The sequence below is a fragment of the Sphaerodactylus townsendi genome, linkage group LG02 (assembly GCF_021028975.2).
Source record: "Sphaerodactylus townsendi isolate TG3544 linkage group LG02, MPM_Stown_v2.3, whole genome shotgun sequence".
NCBI lineage: Eukaryota > Metazoa > Chordata > Lepidosauria > Squamata > Sphaerodactylidae > Sphaerodactylus > Sphaerodactylus townsendi.
The window spans coordinates 60702542-60716825 of NC_059426.1; the positions used below are offsets into that span (position 1 = coordinate 60702542).

The 14284-nt window shown below is 45.8% G+C and overlaps 1 protein-coding gene across 1 annotated transcript in view; it reads right to left on the minus strand.

Moving 5' to 3' along the window:
* PTPN4 (protein tyrosine phosphatase non-receptor type 4) overlaps positions 1-14284 on the minus strand; it is a 150197-nt gene that overhangs the window by 82184 nt on the left and 53729 nt on the right. The gene's annotated exons all lie outside the window — the stretch shown is intronic.

Below are 14284 nucleotides of genomic sequence, written 5' to 3' on the forward strand. Positions count from 1 at the left end.
TGGGGCACTGCCCTGGGAGGTCCCAAGCAAGATGTCCTCTACCTCCAGGAGAACGGTTAATTGGATACTTACCATGAAGGGTCCTTCTCTTGGTAGGCCCTCCCTTGATCATCGTTAGATTCTAATACAGTTCATGTTCAGTTTCCAAGCCTAAATTTTTTATGGTGTTCTATGTTCTACGTTACTTCCTGTTAATTTGAATTTGTCGGTCACTGCTTTGCCAGTTGGATACTGAGGGAAGATGGCTGTTGAGCCTCAGGACAGGAAGTGACAGAAAATTATTTTTTGCCTCCCTGACAATGGGGTGAGGAATAACCCAAGCAAGCAAGATGTCCTCCTAGCCTACCAGGAGAAGGACCGTTGGACCATTTCACGGTAAGTATCCAATGGACCGTTTCACAGTAAGTATCCAATGGACCGTTTCACGGTAAGTATCCCATGGACCATTTAACAAAGGATAGTACTATCCTTTTTTGTGAGATATTTAGAATGAAATAAAGGAAGGAGGAAGTTATTGCATGCAACTGGCAATCCAGAATGATATGATGGATTGTGTCCAGAGAGCTTGGGGAATATATACATGTTCTTTCCTGCAGTGGAATCCTCTGGTATTTTCCAGTTAGTACTGTTGAGGGCAGAACATTAAATCAAGCCAACATAAAAGCTCTATGATGTGAGGGACTGTTTAAGTTATGGAAGTAATGAGCCACTCTTTCATAAGAGGTTGACAGTTTTAATGTAGCAGAAGAGCAAGTAGGTGGTTGAGCAGGGAACAATTTTTAATAGTCCAGGTCTAATAATCTCTTTTAAAGCTCTAAATATGCATGACTCATTTGAAAGTGCAAGAAAGTCAACTGAAAATCCAATGTGTCTGATTTTGGTTTCAGTATTGGAAAACCACAGGATACTGTGGGGATAATTTTAAAGATGAAACATTATGGAGTTTGAATTCACTCTAAAGCAGATTTTAAGCCAGTATTTAAAGGAAATTAGCCAAGTCTTAGTTTCTAGGAGACGCTGGTCCAACCCTGCACAAATGACAGAGTGAGGACACATTTAGAAACTCCTAGGAGTTGACAAAATAGTTTGAAAAGACACTATATGCTACAGAGAAGATCTAGACTTCTAGTTGTAGGCAAGGAACCAGCAGTACACCCAAGCTTCAAACTTCTTCCTTCAAGGGGAGTGCAAACCCTTTCAGGAAAGGCTGACTCACTCCTTGAGCAGCTTTGTTATTCACAAGCAGCACCTCAATTTTGCCTGGACAGAGTTTCAGTTTAATGGTTATCACAAATCCCATTACAATCTCCAGAACTTCCACAAATGCTCCACCCTTCCCTACTGAACTGGAGAATCACAGGAAACCAACTACGGTAGAACTACAGCCAATCCCATCCCTCCAAAGCCCAGCAAGGACACCCAGAGTTCAAATGACAGTGTTCTTGGCTTAATCTCTTTGCCTTCCCATTAGTCAACAATCTCATAGGACTTTTGTGTCACTAAACACACAAACAGGGGACTCTGCACAAAAAGGGAGCCATGAGCACAAACATCTTAGGGAAGATGTCTAATACTGTTCTGCTCAGAACCCTTACAAGAACTCAATTTCTGGATATAGACATTAAGTAGAGAATTCAAGACCTTCAACTTGGGATACAAGAACAAGTAGAAGATGAAGTGTTTGAATTTATACCCTGCTTCTCTCAACCACAATGAGTCTCAAAGTGGCTAACAAACTCCTTCCCTTCCTCTCTCCACACAGGCATCGTGTGGGAAGGTGGGGCTGAGAGAATTCTGATAGAGCTGTGACTAGCCCAAGGTAATCCAGCAGGCTTCATGTGTAGAAGGAGGGAAACAAATCCAGTTCACTAGCATCACTCATGTGGAGGAGTGGGGAATCAAACTCGAATCTCCAGATTAGAGAGTCCACTGCTCTTAACCACTACATACCCCAACACACAGAGGTATGTTGAGTGAGCATCTGTCCAGCACTATTACACTACCATTCTGTCACCCATACCTAGACTGTGTATTGCTCAAGCAACATCCTTGTCTCTCAACATTTTCTAACTGTTAAACACGTATGCAGTGTAGTAGACAAGGGAAGCTTGCAAGTACGCTGGCAGCATCGTATAATACTCTCAACACAATGCTATGTCAATCTACTCCCCTCACTGAAAGTGAGAGACATAGGGAATCTAGGTTGACTACCAGGTGCATTATTCAGCTTTCCAGTGTCTTTAACATAAAAGTCCAAGAAACATTATCAAAGGCTTTTTCCACAACTAAAAATATAAACGCTGCTTTTTATTTTTTCCCCCAATTTAAGGAACTTCATGGCATTGATTACAAATAGTATGTTATTTCTCATATATCTTTTGTGTGTAGCTACTGTCTGATCTTTATGAATTAACTTATTTATGCACCTTCTTCGTCTGGTCGCCATAGCTGTTGTGAATACTGTATAATCCACATTTAGGAGCGATATAGGCCTATAACTGGTGATTCTGGATCATTACTTTCTTTATGAATCAATGTGGCATGTGACATGTTGACGGTAGTTCTTTCTCTTGATTTATCTCATTCATCATTTCATGCAAAGGCAAAATTAGATTATCTTCTAAGCATTTATAATATTCTGTTGTTATGCCATCTGGACCTGGAACTTTGCCTTTTTTCAATTCTCGAATACATTTCTCTGAATGGCTCTTCCCAGTCATGACACAATGCTCTTTACAAAGAACAGACCATTGGATACTCACCGGGAAGGGTCCTTCTCCTGGGGGTAGTAAGCCATCTTGGAGTGGGTGGTTTCGAACCTCGGTCTCTGGGAGGCAGGAAGTTGTTTCTTTAATTTCCTGTCTGGTTGTTGCCCTCCCCTTCTGATCCAGTATTTTCAACTAAGACCTACTAACATTGAACTCAACAAACAAACATGGAACTGTCAAACAGGTAAGGAAGGAATACGCAACAGGAGGGAATGCAGGAAACTTCCCGCTTTGCTACTCAGGCTCCACAGCCTATCTTGGTGGTAGTACTGGTTGTGACTGCTGTGTGTGTGTGGTAGAGGAACACATCCGTAAGAAATGCCTCGGGAGGGCCAAGATGGCTTACTACCCCCAGGAGAAGGACCCTTCCCGGTGAGTATCCAATGGTCCGTTCTCCTGGAGGCGTAAGCCATCTTGGAGTGGGGCCTCCTAGAGCAGTGTCCCCCAAAACGGGAGGGTCAGGCATTGTCCTCCAGGATGTGTTCCAGTACCCGCCTACCAAATGCCGTTTCGGCCGCCATCCACGAACTCAGTCTATAGTGTTTAACAAATGTGGATGGTGTGGACCATGTGGCTGCCCTGCAGATACTCTCAATTGAAACGTTCTTTCTAAACGCTGCGTTTGTGGCTGCGCTTCTAAGTGAGTGTGCCGTGATGCCGGGGGGAACCGGGATGTTGGTTGCCTTGTGTGCCTCAATGATGCAGGCCTTAAGTGTAGAACTAATGGAACCTACAGACATCCGTGTACCTACGTTGGGAGTTGACACGTTTATGAAGATGAAGTCAGTCTTACGTATACTTTCGGTTCTGATAATGAAGGCTTTCAGTGCTCTTCTGGCATCCAGGTTGTGCCATAACTTCTCGGTCGGACACGAAGGTTTAGGATGGAAACTAGGAATGACAATCTCTTGTGAATTGTGGAAGGCCGAGTTGGCCTTTGCTCTGAATGTAGGGTCCATTCTGAGAGTGACCCGGTCGGGGTGGAAGACACACAAGTTCGGGTTGACCGACAGCGCCCTGAGCTCAGAAACTCTTCTGGCCGATGTGATGGCGACCAAGAATAAGGCCTTCATACGTAGCCATTTGAGATGTATAGTCTGGACCGGCTCAAAGGGGTTTTTAGACAACGCGGATAGAACTGTGTGTAGACGCCAGGACGGAAATCTGTGCACGGTCACTGGTTGAGTTTGCCGCACTCCACGGATGAAGCGCACCACATCTGGATGTCGGGATGCCGGGATACCTTGGAAGGTGGGCCAGACTGTGGACAGAGCTGCCACTTGCCGTCTGAGAGTGGCACTCTTCAGGCCCTTCTCATATCCGTGCTGCAAGAATTCTAATACGGATGCTATCAAGGGGGCTGTGGGATCTAGGCCCTTGGGTCTGGACCAGGTAACAAAGGTTTTCCAGGTGGCGTTATAGATGCGAGTTGTAGCTGGTCTCCTTGAAGCCAAGAGGGTGTTGGTGACCTGATCCGAGTATCCTTTGTTCCTTAAGGATTCCCTCTCAACCGCCACGCGGTCAAGCGGAACCATTCGGCCGCGGATGCAGAATTGGACCCTGGTGGAGAAGGTCCCGTCTGTGTGGCAGATGAAGGGGCGGAAGGATGGCCAGTTCCTGAATCACTGAGAACCAGGGACGTCTGGGCCAGAAGGGAGCGATCAGTATCACCTCTGCCTGGGTAGCCATGATCTTCCGCAGGAACTTCGGGATTACTGGTATCGGAGGAAAAGCGTAAAGTAGTCCTTGGGGCCATGGAGCTGTCAGGGCGTCTGTGTCGAATGCGTTCCTGGTCCGGAATCGAGATATGAAGTCTGTCACCTGGTTGTTCTCCACTGTAGCAAACAGATCCAGGATTGGCTGGCCGAGTCTCCTGGTCACCAGTTGGAAGGTTGACCTGTTCAGCATCCATTCTGCGTCTTGCACTTGCTGCCTGCTGAGCCAATCCGCTCCTATATTCAGCTTCCCCTGGATGTGCTCCGCCTGGATTGATAGTAGATTCTCCTCTGCCCAGAGCAGAATGCTGATGGCTTCTTTGTGTAGTTTGGAGGACCTGGTTCCCCCTTGATGGTTTAAGTATGCCTTTGTGGCAATGTTGTCGGTCCTTATTGGTATGTGCTTCTGAAGAATGTCCTGCTGGAAGTGCCGAAGTGCTAGGTGCACCGCCCGGATCTCCAATAGATTTATCGGCAGCTGTGCTTCTTGTTGGGACCAGGTACCCTGAACGAACTTTTCCTCCAGGGTGGCGCCCCACCCGGTTAGGCTTGCGTCTGTAAAGATTTGAGTTCTGTTTGGTGTTAGATAAGCCTTTCCCTGTGTCAGGTGTTGTCTGTTCGTCCACCACAGAAGGTCTGTCTTCAGGTGGCTGGGAATGGCTAGTGTGCGGTCCCTCTTCTGTATGATGGATGTTTGATATGGACTGAGGAATTGCTGCAGCGGTCATGCGTGCATCCTTCCCCATTGGAGAAGATAGAAGGTTGCGACGAAAAGGCCCAGGAGGCTTGTCAGTTGGAGTAGTTGACATGTTCTGCTGCGACGCACTGCCGTGACCGTTCTCTGGATCTTTAGGATCTTGTCCTTGGTCAGGTAGAGATGATGGAGGTGGAGATCAGGGCCCCCAGGTGTTCCATCTCCTTGCTCGGTGTTAAGGAGCTCTTCTGCATGTTGATCACGAAGCCATGCTTCTGCAGCACTGATATGACTGTTTGCAGGTCCTGAACTGCCCGTTCCCTGGACTTGGACCTGATTAGGATATCGTCTAGGTAAGGGTGTAGATGGATTCCCTGCTGTCTGAGTTGGATCACCGGGGCGAGGAGAACCTTCGAGAAGACACGGGGGGCTGTGGCCAAACCAAATGGTAGGGCACGGTACTGGAAGTGTAGACCCTTGACCGCGAAGCGGAGAAATTTCCGGTGGGCTGGGTGGATCATGATGTGCAGGTACGCTTCTGTGAGATCTAAGGATGACAGGAGATCGTGTTGTCTGAGCGCTTCTGAAATGGTCCTCAGGGTTTCCATTCTGAACTTGCGTAGTCTGATGTGTCAGTTGATGTGTCGTAGGTTCAGGATGGCTCGCCAATCTTCGTTCTTCTTGGGGACTATGAAGAAGTGGGAGTAAACTCCCAGCTTCTTCTCGCTGTCCGGAACCGGCTCTATTGCTCTTATGCTTATGAGGTGATGAATGGCTTCTATGGTTTTGTGTGCCTTTACCGGTTGCTTGGATAAGGGAGATATGAGGAACCTGTTCTTGGGGAAGTGCTCGAATTCGATAGAGTATCCCTGGGACACCACCTCCTGTGTCCATTTGTCTGCGTGTTCGCCTGACCACGCGTGGTGGAAGTGGTGCAGGCGGCCCCCGATGGGAAGGGTGGCATAGTCAGTTTCTGGGGGGCTTGTCTGCAGTGGGGAACTTTCCTCCTCTGTGGAATGGTCGAAAGGAAGACCTTCCCCGAAAGGATTGGTTGTTTTGCCACTGACGTTTCTCTCCCCATGCAGGTCTTCTGTTGTCCTTGTTGAATCTGGGGAGTGTGCGCTGTGTGCGAAAGGGCGCTCTGATGGAACGTTGTGGTGAAGAGGCCTTGACAGTTTTGGGTAGGGACTTCCTCTTGTCCTTGCCCTCTATTAGGATCTTGTCTAAGTCCTTGCCGAACAACATCTTCCCATGGAAATCAAACCCGGACACCACGACCTTGGAGTGCGGGTCCACCACCCAGGGTCTGAGCCAGGCGTTACGTCTGGCCACTACCATGGCTGCTGTGGCTTTGGAGGAGAAGGACATGGAGTCAAAGGTGGCGTCAGCTATGAAGGCGTTGGCTTTTAGCGCGCGTTCCAACCCTCCTTGATGCCTATCTACTCAGGCAATAACATGTCGATGAGACGCTTGATCCAGACGATGGAGGCTCTCGCCATAATAGAAGAAGGGATTGTAGCTTTGATGGAATTGGCCAACCACTCATGCGCGCGTCGTAGGGCTGCGTCTGATCTTTTATCCAAGGAATCTCGTGGTGATCCCTCTCCTTCCTTGGATACCGCTCCTCCATACTGTCGGTTCACCATGGTAGAGTCGACCAGTGGGGCCTGGAGTATGTCGTTGAAGTACTCAGGGAGTACGTAGAGTTTCTTGGCTACGGCCGGGAGTCCTTTGCTGGCTGGGGGACTAGCCCAGTCCTTGCGTATTCGTGATTCAAACATCTCTGGTACTGGGAAGCAGGAGGTGCGATCCTGCTCCACCTGGAAGTAGTCCTTACTTCCCTTGGGTCTGCCCTTGATGGGTTGGCTGGTGGATGGCTCTGCTCCAGGTGGTTCCAGGGCGACTTCTGCGTCATGGAGTTCAAGCGCTGTGATGGCCTTGGTTAGTAGTGGAGGCAAGTCCTCTGCCTGAAATAGTCTGAATGACTTTTCTGGTGCGTCTGTCCCAGCAGCTTCCTCGTCTGAGAAGTGCTCTTGGAAATCCATAATCTCCTCCTCACTAAATGATTCATCTCCTGAAAAAAGGAGTGGCTGTCTACTTTCAAGTTGGCCACTGGAGGGCAGAGCTACTGGTGAGATGGATCTGGCTCTGAGGCGAGACTGCTTTCTCAATGGAGACCTGGATCGGCCACTAGATGGCACTGGTGGTCTGTGTTTCCTTCCTCCCATGGCCGTTTGTAGCGATTTAGTCAGAAGCTGGGCAAAATCCAAGGGGGAGAGATCTTTCCATCCCCCGGGTCCCAACTCCTCTGAGTGGGGTCTGGCTGAGGTGCAGGGGGAACTGCCCTCCCCTTCGCAGGAAGGCTCGGAGCAGTTGCCTTCCGTAGCGTGCGCTGTGTCAGCGCATCCGCTTGGCGCCATTTCCCCCTCAGTGATAGACGTTCCTGAAAGGCGGCGGCTGCCGGAGCGTCGGAGAGCCAAGCCGCTTGCGTCCTCTTCTCCCCCCTCGTCTCTGCTCCCGCCCTGCGAAGGGGCCGTGGAGCCGTTGGATCGGGTGCCGGTCGCGTCGGAGCCTGTGGGAGCTCCGGTTACCGCCGTTGCGCTTCTGCACGCATTCTTTTGGCCACCCGATCTGCCTTGTATGCCTTCGTCCCGTCCCTCAGAAACCGACCGGTTTTGGGGACAGGCACCGTCGCCCAACTCACGGCCGGCCGAACGGCTGCCCGAGTGGGGAGGGGGGTTTCTCCCTGCCGATCTGGTCCCCTCTGCGGTGGACCTGGCGAAGGACTCCCTGGGAGGGGAGAATGAGCGAGCCGCCATCTTGTGGCTGGGGTTTTTGGCGCCAAAAAGAGAGTGCTGTTAATAAACCCCTTCTCCCTATCCTAAGTCTAACCCAGTGTGGGGGAGGAGGGGAAGGGGGGAAAAGAGGATCACACAGAAAGGAAGACAATTATTAAACCAGACAGAAGGGTAAAATTCAGAACTTGCGGAGACTCTCTCAGGAGCTCTTCAAGATCCTTGCTCTCCCGTTCTGAGGCAGGAAAATACTGGATCAGAAGGGGAGGGCAACAACCAGACAGGAAATTAAAGAAACAACTTCCTGCCTCCCAGAGACCGAGGTTCGAAACCACCCACTCCAAGATGGCTTACGCCTCCAGGAGAATGGTGCTGCATTAGTTGTATTTCCCACTTTAGTGTGGGGAAAAGCAGACTGACATTAGGGGGCATGACCATGCCAGCATGTATCAGTAGACTGTCTCAGTTTGTTCTGTCAGGATGAAGCCTGACCAGTGTCTGGGGGAGGGGGACCTACCCTCCATTCAGAGAGCTATCGGCCTTGGGTTAGGTGCCAGCTTGGCTACTCCCCCCCGAGGAAATTTCCTATGAAGCAATAGGATTGCCAATTTTGATTGAAATAATTTTTTGTTTATGACATTCCTATGAAGTAATAGGAGTAAACATATGTATTAACATATTGCTATCTAGTTTCTGAGTCAAATATATGTTTCCATTGAATGTACCAGCATCACATACTACTCATGGGTCCATGTTAAAAAATGTTTAAAAATATCAGTTACTTATAAATGTATAGTACCATTCAGATTCTTAGGGTGTGAACTCGCTTTTGTTACTAGGACTTTCTTGCACACTCTGACCTTGTAATGTAAGCTAGACAAGACGAAACGTGATTATAAGGCACAGGCCGATAAGAAACGGCGTCCCCTCTCTTTGGCTGTAGGAGATTGGGTGTATCTCTCTACGAAGAACCTCAGGGGGCTTCAGGCGTGCCGGAAATTGGGGCAGAAGTTTTTGGGCCCGTTCCAGGTAATAAAAGTGATTAACTCAGTAATGGCCGAAATGGACCTACCAAAAAGGTTTCGGGGGGTGCACCCGGTGTTTCATAGTAGCCTGCTGAAGGCAGCGGCCCCCTGGACCGATGGCATCCACGGGAGGAGGCCCCACCGCCAGAATGGGTAAGACAGGAATTGCACCAAGAGGTGCACAGCATCCTGGACTCTTGTATCTACCGGAAGAGGCTACTGTACTTGATAGCCTGGACACATTTCCCGGAGGGAATGAACGAGTGGGTGGACACTGAACATGTTAGTGCTCCATGCTTGGTACGGGCTCCACACTTAGTACGGGTGTTCCATAGAGCATACCCTGAACGCCCGTGCCCATGAGGGGGTTTTTTTGGGGGGAGGTGGAATGTCAGGATGAAGTCTGACCAGTGTCCAGGGGAAGGGGACCAACCCTCCATTCAGAGAGCTATCGGCCTTGGGTTAGGTGCCAGCTTGGCTACTCCCCCCTCCCTTCCTTAGCATTACACTGATAACCAGAAAGGGCCACGGCTCTCCTAGGTGTGATGGTTCCTGCCTTTTGTATTGATGTTTTGTCATTGAATCACTGTATTGTTTCCTTTGTTTCTATGTTGCAACTGCGGCACGTTGGTCGGCGGGGGCAGGCCCAAGGTTGTGGGAATTTAAGATCTATCTCTTGCCATGTGGTCTCAGAAATCGTCTATCTCTCGTTATGCCTTGATCTCCAGTAAAGTCTATGGTTATAATCCTGCCGCTTGCTTTATTCTGGGACTGAGGTCTCACACGTTCATCACATTGGCACTGATGACACACTGCTCCATGCTTGTGGTACAGTTGCTATGGACTCTGGTGTAATTGCTATGCTCTCTGCACTTTGTTGAGGGGTGTTTCCATCATATATTCCATCCCCTGCATATACTTTTCCCCTTCCCCTTCTTATATTCTTGCATAAACACCTTAATTATTATCTGGAACATGGGCAAAGGTTAGACACACTGGATTACACATGGATGTAAGCTACTCACTGGGGTCTTAGATCAGCTTGCTAAGCAGCTTGAGTCATGTTAAAAATAATTAGGAATTTCCTGTAGGAATTTCCTGTAATTTCCAGTGGACCCTCTGCTGATCTGTAAGTCCTTGCTCAATCTCTAGATAACCTACAGAGGAGAGCAGAAGCCCAGTCTAAATGTTGGAAACGATTAAGAGGTGATAATGCTCCAGATTAACAGCCTCCAGTTGCCAATGGAGGAAATGGGTAATACAGATGGTCCCAAGTTTATAGAGATCAAGAAGAAAGAAGTCAAGGAGCAGGTGAGAGAGACTATCTGCAATTATGCCAAGGAACAATTTTCCACACAGGAAGTTAACATGGAGGAAGAATACAGTGATGGAAATGAGTCCATGACAATGGATAGGACAGGAAAATACTTAATAGCAGATAACCCAGTGTCATCGGATGATATTGAGATTGAATGGAGATTATCTAGGGCCCTCCAACGAGATACAAGGGAGTAAGGAAATGGTAAATCTTGGGCACAAGAACTAAAGAAATTAGGAATTGCCCACAGAGCAAGGCACCTTATATCGCCATCTAGGGATTATCTTCCAGTCGAATTTGAATTGGCGAATGCAAATAAAGGAAAAAATAACAAATGCAAATCGAACTGTGGGTATGTTAATGAATTTTTTCTTTTGTAAAGGTGGACAATTGCTTGCCCCGCTATTAAAGATCTTTCAGAGTGAGGTTCTTGCATAGCTACTATATGGTGTTGAATTATGGGGCTGGTATGATAAGGCCATTGATCAAATTGAAATTATTCAAAGCAAATTTCTTAGGAAAAATCTTAGGCTTACCTCAAGCCTTTGTTACGTTTGGAAGTTGGTATTCCAGCTATTACAACAAGAATCCATGTTAAGTTGCTACTATACTACAAAAGGATGGCAAGTTTAGATAGTGACAACTTAGCTAGCCTATGTTATGAGGCTAAAGTAAAGTCAAATAAATGGGAAAAATTGTTGACCCCCATTTTACAACAGTATGAAATAACATCCTTATAGTTTATAAAATTCTCAGGGTCAAAACAAATCAATTCATGGCTTCTTAACAAAGATGCCGTCCAAGACACAAAGAACACTGCAAATTCAAAATGCTCCCCTTGGTATTCAACAGTGAAGAAAAATAAAATTGTAACTCAATATTTAACAAGTTGTACAGATGCTAACCTCCGAAAGGCCTTCACCAGCCTAAGATTTCAATATTTTTCCAACTGAATTCATCTTGGGGAGATATAATAAAATCCCCCCAAAAAACTACGGTTGTGTTAAATGCGCGTTAGGTCAGATCGAGGACTTCCCACACTACATTTTGAGATGCCCCTTCTACAATGATATAAGGGCTAAATATCTTAACAAGGTCTTAAAGGAGCTGAACAGTAGTGATGACGAAGAAGTCAGTTTCTCATGGCTGACATATTCCCACAGATCACAGGAAATGTTTTATGTTCTTAGCTGTAAAAATAAGAAGGAAGAGGGCAGTAGAAGTAGCTTAGAGCTGCACTGAACCAGGAAGCGTAAGCAGTGTTGCAGCTCTAGATGTGGTACTTTATTCTCGGTTCCCAGTTTAACTTGTGCGAGGTTTTATATTTTATGTTTATTGTATCTGATGGCCTGTTGCTGACAATAATCATAACAATTCATTCATTCATAATAAGGAAAAAAGGCAACATATTTGCAAAATGCAGAATTCATCCACCCTACTAGGAGAGATCTAGATGAAAAGCAATAATTTTTAATTAGCCCTGATTTAAAGTATCCTATCTAATAAAGTCACTCACCCCCTGCAGTACTGTACAACACTATGCTTATACCTTCCCCTGCCATAGTGCATCATTAAGCACTTTTCAACTGATTAAATATTTACTGTAATCTCAAGACAAACACTTTAATTATTATAAACAGCTGAAACAATAAAACAAGTCGCAAGAAATCTCCATTACAACCGCTAGATTACAGCAATGAACTAACCAAAGCATTGTTGTGGGCTACATAATGAACTTCTGTTTGGGAATTAAGAGACAAAGAACAGCATGATAAATGGATAGAATTCCCCACCTTCTGAACCATGTTGAGTATTAGCAGAATTACGTCATGGATTCAAGAAATCTGCATTAAAATTTGGAACAGAATCAACTAATGACATATGTTGCTTGCAGAAAGTTAAGGCATATTTTTAATCTCATAAATATAGTAGATAGCACAATTTTACATGCTAAGTTACAAATGATGCATTTTTGTTGTTTCACGTGAACTAAAACCTACTATGAAATATTTTCCCCTTTAGGGTGAATGAAATGCTTTGTAAGGTAAGATTTCATTTATTTACTTATTTGGGAAGAGACTGTGACTGTCTCGGTGCCCAGTTTCATTTTGAGTAAATTCTACATAAAAAAGACTGAGGACTTATTTTTTTCTGATGGACAAAAATTGGGAAATTTTAGGGAATACTGAAAATACTATGATTCCTCCTCCTGTTAGAATACTTAAATATGCTTTTTAAAATTAGAATTTACTCAAAATGAAACTGAGCACCGAGACAGTCACAGTCTTTTTCCAAAACATTCACTAATGACAGGCCTGCTTTATTACAAAAGTCAGATGGAGATTTGTATAGTTTCCTGAGACAGCTTGTTTCCCATTTACTGCTTTAGAGAAGCAAATCCTATTTCTACACATTCACGGATTTAGTCTGCGTGCCAGGCAAACCGAGACAGGAACCCTCTAGTCAGGAACCATATCTGATCTGAGCTGACAGTTAACAGTATCTCTCTCTTGTTCCTCCTCTCATCTGCCTCCCTCAGCTGTCCATGGGACCTCATTCCAGCTAGCTGCTCTTTACCTCTCTCCCAATGGGCAAATAAGGAATTGGTGACAGACAGAAAAGAGAAGGACCTCTGCCTATATGGGACAGACTGCATAGAGAAATTACAACTTGCAGAAAATTAGGAAGGCATCAACAACGTAAAAAGGATAAAATCTGAGGGAGTGCTTGGAAGCCTAAAGATCATTCAAATTGTACCAAACTGTAATCTGACAAGACAAGCCTTGGGCTCAGAGGTGGGATCCAACCAGTTCTCACCACTTCTCTAGAAGTGGTTACTAATTTTTCTGAGTGCCGAGAAGGGGTTACTAAAGCAACCTCCCTGCCCAATAGGGACTGGAAGTGCGTGTGTGCAGCGGCGCCACTGTTTGAATGCCACCACCATCGGACCCTGTTATTAAAATTTTTGGATCCAACCACTGCTTGGGCTCCTATCTGATAGTAACTAAGAATGCCATCATTGGAAACAAATGATATACCAACACCAAAAGGAGCCCACAAATTCTGCCTCAGCTGGCTAGTCAGTCACAGATCCTGATGCCATTCACTCCTCCCTACTGCCAAGTGTGTATCTGAAGAGTATCTGAAGATACTCCTTTGCCTTTAGAGCAGGCAAAATCATTGAAAGTCTGTTTCACTGCTTTTGCTTGCTCTGAAACCTTGTTTAACATGAGAACTCCTCTCTTCAGATACGGAAGGACAGTTCCACATATAGGGCCCTTACCAGAGGACCAAAGTTTGCTTTCCCTTTCAAGCTAGCAAGCTGATTTGTGGAAACCAGGCTGAAAGTCATCAACAATGAACGGACTCAAAAGGGACACAGACAATTGGAACAAAGAACTAACTGAAGATCTTACCCTCTGATGCAAAGTACTAATATGGGGCACAGAAAACGATCACTTATCTTCTTAAATTGACGTAGAAAGACAAATAGTTATTTATTATGTGACTGCTTAAGAAACTAACAGTCTTAACTTGTACAGTTTTGCTCAATTTGCTTGTGTTTGTAGATATTTTTACTTTAACACATTTACGGCTACGGCTTATTTTGCTTTTCACAGTAACTGCCTTTTTATTAATCCACTGCTAATAGCAGATTGAATTAACTCTAAGAAGACCTTTTTGTACCTGCACAAATTGATCATTGTTACTCAACTCCAGAGGGAGGAAAAAGGGAAGAAACTGTGAATTACCATATTTTTCTCTCCATTTTTTCTCTCTACTTTTGCAATAAGCAATACTTGCACAGGTAACAGAGCTATAAAAATTGTGAACTTACTAAGAAACTGTTTTCAATGCAAACAACATGGTAACACTGGAGAAAAAAGGAATATATCTTACATAATGATAATGAAGAATTCCAAAACACAATAATATGTCTAACAATTAAGAGAATCTAAATTACAAGTC